Below are 4,939 nucleotides of genomic sequence, written 5' to 3'. Positions count from 1 at the left end.
AATTGATTTAAATTAAATGTGTTAAAAAAGAAAAATTATTAATTAATTTTGCATTTTTTTCTTCTTTTATTATTATGTGTTTATAATTTTTTAAATAAATTTTGTATGATTTATTTAATTAGTTAGTTATAATTGTAAGGGTAGAGGGTGTCACAGTGGCATCAACCCGTCAATGAAAATGTTGAGCTGAATTGGTTCTAAGAATCCATGAGTAGGCATCTTTCTTAGTAACCCACAAAATCTTTCCAAAGCCTCACTCAAGGACTCGTCTGGAAATTGATGGAAGCACGAGATGGCAACTTTTCCTTCAACAGTCTTAGACTTTGGGAAGTATTTCTTCAAAAAAAAATTCAACCACTTCATCCCAGGTCTTCAAGCTGTTGCCTTTAAATGAGTGGAGCCATCTTTTTGCTTCTCCAGACAAAGAAAATGAAAACAAGCTCAAAATTTTTCTAGACACTGATTTTTCTGCCAACTTGTATAATTTTTCTTATTTTTTCCTTTAATCCAAATCACTTGTTTCTTTTTAATTCCAAGTGTCTAGAAAATTCAGTAAAAGTTTCAGCTCAAAATTCGTAGTGACCAATTCCTAGTAATTTATACAATTTCATATGTTCAAGCTGCCAACACCAGCGATTTCAACCTAGAAATCAAGAATAATGTTTATGTTGCTTAAGGCTTGGATAGTTACAATTTGTGTTTGCTTATTGTTCGACTCCGGCAAGTGCACCGGATCGCGCAAGTAGTATAAAATGGTAAGAATCGAGTATCGAACTCTCGGGGAACTTGTGTTACTTGGTAAAGCTATTTCAGAGAATAGGCATCTGAAGTGAAAAGAGATGTGTTTATATGAACAGATGTGTAAACTAACTATTAAAAAGGGAAAATCACATGAGAAAATGACGTGTAAAGACAAGTAGGTGACACGTTGGTCTTCCTAGTAGGTGCCTGATGTTCAAAAGATATTATATACTTAACAATGCTTATGTGTTCTATGGTGTCTCCTAAATTGCTAAACCCCGATTCCTCGTGATAGTCTAGCCTAATCCTGATCAAGCATCGTCCGCAGATTCCTCTTGTTGAACTAAACTTGGTCAGGACCACATTAATACAAACATACAACAACTAGGTTATCATACCCCAATCCCTCGTGATAGTACGACAAACTAGCCCTGTCCTATCAAGTTCCAAGAATCGGACCAGTTTCCACTGTTGAATTACCCTAAAAACACATGCATCTACGTGATCAAGGTAAAGACATGGTAGAATGAAGTTCTGATAGCACAGTGAACACACAAAACATCATTAAATAGATATACATGTATTTACATCAAGTACCTAAAAGGAAGATCCAACAGAAGATTTAGTTTTCCATAACTGGGAAGCTTCCTTTACAACAAAGAGAAGAGAAAGATGAAAGATTTCATAAATACAAGTAGTGGGGATGTCTCCTCCACCTCTAGGACCTCACAATCACTCACAAACTCATCTCAAGCTCTCGGGACGGCTTCCTCTTCTATGGTGTCTCCTGAAATACTAAACCCTGATTCCTCATGATAGTCTAGCCTAATCCTGATCAAGCATCATCCTTAGATTCCTCTTGTTGGACTAAACTCGATCACGACTGCATTAAGACAAACATACACTAGGTTGTCGTATCCCAATTCCTCGTGAAAATACGACAAACTAGCCCCGTCCTATCAAGTTCTAAGAATCAGACCAGTTTCCACTGTTGAATGATTCTAAGGACACATGCATCTACGTGATCAAGGTAAAGTCATGGTAGAATGAATTTCTGATAGCACAGTGAACACAAAACATCATTAAATAGATAAAAAGATATTTACATCAAGTACCTAGCAGGAAGATCCAACAGAGGATTTAGCTTTCCATAACTAGGAAGCTTCCTTTACAACAAAGAGAAGAGAAAAATGAAAGATTGTAGAATTACAAGTGGTGGGGATGTCTCTTCCACCTCTAGGACCTCTCAATCACTCACTAACTTAGCTCAAGCTCTTAGGACGACTTCCTCTTCCAGCTCTGGTCTCTGCAGATCTTCACACAACAAAATCTCTCAAACTCTCTAGAATTTGGACCTCTCTCTCTAGAACTAAAGAAATGCAAAGCTCCTTCAAGAAAATGGCCAAACTCCTCCTGTAAATCTGATTTCAGGCTTAAATAGGTGGCTTTGTTCGTGCTCGTGCGCTTAGCGCAGCTCTGATCCAGTCAGCTCACATTAGTGAATTTAGGCTTAGCGCGTGCTTTTCTCGCTCAGCGGATGGACTGAAGCGATGTGCTTAGCGGGATGACCCTTCGCTCAGTGCAAATGCACAACTCATCCTTCTTCTAGATTCTTCCTCGCGCTCAGCGGATGGCTCGCTAAGCCGATAGGTTGGCTTAGCGAGAAGGTGACAATCAGCACTTCACAAACTCTCCTAATTAACTTGAAATTGAGAGAAAATGATTATTAAACACACAAAATAGAATTACGAAGTATATATTACCTATCTTTAACTAAAAGTACTTATAACACTACAAAATAACCATAAATTGAAGGAGTTTGATATAATTTACACAGGTTTTATGCATAAAAGTTAGTCGTATTCACCGACTAACACTTATGCTCAATTATCTTGAATAACACAATTCAAGAGAGCTTAAGACTTATTTGATTTAGAAATCCAGCCACAACTCAGCTCCACAACTCAACTTGATCATAGGCATCATATAGGAAACTTAGAAAAAAAAAGTTCAACAACAAAACTAGTTCTAGGAATTGATTTAGAACATGTTATGAACTAAATAACATGCATGAATTAGACTCAAAATTCAAAAGATAGGCTAAGAATGACAACAATACATGAACAAATGTATCTAGAATTCAATCAACAAAGTAAAAATTCAACACAAACTTAGAACATAATGTGACAATTATTATGACTAAACATGACTCTAAGACAACAAGGATTAAGTGATTTACACTTAGATTTTTGTGTTTTTTTTCTAATCAATATTTTGGAAGAAAATTTAGATCTAAAGGTTCAGCACAAGAAGATTATAACTGAAAAATGATAGAACCTAAAATCAACACAAAAACATGATTCAATAGTAGATCTATAAAATTTGAACCATAGAAATGCAAGAACAAGTGTAGATCTACGATTTAATTGGTTTATTTTTTTTAATATACTCTAAACAACACCCAACCACAAGACAATGGAGGATATACATGGAGAATAAGATGAATAACAAGGAATTAAAGTGAATTGATTGAACAAAAAGATAGAGGAAGCAAAAGAACATCACCTAGATGAAGATGCTCTTGATACCACATGATGTAGCTCCATGTGGAGCTTGTAGGCCTTAGATCTTCTTTATCAATGGAGTCCTTTGCTTCTTGAAGTTTGATGGCAGCGGAATAAAGAAGGAGAAGGATGATTAGAGACGCCACTTCAAGGAGAAGATGAGTCTAGAAGAAGCTCACCACCATAGGAAGCCATGGATAAGAGCTTGAAGGTAAGAGAAGATGAATGGAGGGAGAGGGAGAGAAGGAACACGAAATTTTGTGCCTCAAAAGAGGTATGAACTTTGAAGTTTAATTCTCAAATGATCAAAGTTGAAAAAATGCACACACATGACCTCTATTTATAGCCTAAGTGTCACACAAAATTGGAAGAAAATTTGAATTTCTATTCAAATTTGACTTAAATTTGAAATTGAATTTGTGGAGCCAAATTTTGGAGCCAAAATTTCACTAATTATGATTAGTGAATTTTAGTTATGGTTCAGCCCACTAATCCAAGATCAAGTCCAAGATTCTTTCCACTAAGTGTGCTTAGGTGTCATGAGGCATGTAAAACATGAAGGACATGCACAAAGTGTGACTATATGATATGGCAATGGGGTACAACAAGCAAATGCTCACCTCCCCTCTAAAATTTAATTGGATTGAGCTTCTCCCAATCCAATTAAATTTATTTCCCAACATTACATAAGATATTCACTTAATGCATGTAAAATTATAAAACTACCTCTAATACAAAAACTAGTCTAGGTGCCCTAAAATATAATGGCTGAAAAATCTTACATTTATAGAGTACCCTACCTACATTATGGAGTCCTAAATATAAGGACAAAAAATAATAAACAAGATTCATGAGAACCCTAGGACTTTCTCTTGCATCTCTGACTCAATATACTTAGAGTCTTCTATCCAATGCCCTTGAAGAGTAGGATTGCAAAAGGTATTCACAAATTTTATATTATTAATTAATGTAATTACATTAAAATGATAATTAATTTCCATAAATTAATGTAATTAATGCAATTTATTTATGTTACTTAATGTAATTAATGTATTAATATATAATATATAGGATTTGTAACTTAATCAAATCTCTACTAAACATCACATCATGATAAGTGTCATAGGGACTTCTATATAATCGACACATATACTTTGAATCGTGAAAGTTGACATCTAATTGTCGCATGGATACCATACCAAAGAGAATATTCATAAATTTTATATTATTTAAATACATTAGATTAAGCTTGTTAACAATTAAATAATTTTAAAAAAAATATTTGTCACATGGATAATAAACAAACCCGTGTCTATCAACGTTTACATAATATATAAATCTAACATTTAAAATTCATCACAAGAATGTAAATTATGATTTTTTAAAATTGAAAAACCAAATATCTCAATTAAAAAATAAAAAAAACTAAAAACACATGAAAAAAGAAACAAAAATTACATTTTGACCTATTTGATTTTTGGTATCCTTACATTTTTTAATTTTTTTTATTACTCACACTTTATTGTTTTAATAAAATAACAAAACATGATAATAAGTTGTTTTTATTTTCAAAATTTAATTAAGGAAAGATAATATTTTTGGTCCTTTCACGTTAATCCCTACTATCATCAGAA

The sequence above is a fragment of the Glycine soja genome, chromosome 6, assembly GCF_004193775.1.
Source record: "Glycine soja cultivar W05 chromosome 6, ASM419377v2, whole genome shotgun sequence".
NCBI classification, from domain to species: Eukaryota; Viridiplantae; Streptophyta; class Magnoliopsida; order Fabales; family Fabaceae; genus Glycine; species Glycine soja.
Note: the sequence above shows the minus strand (reverse complement) of the source record.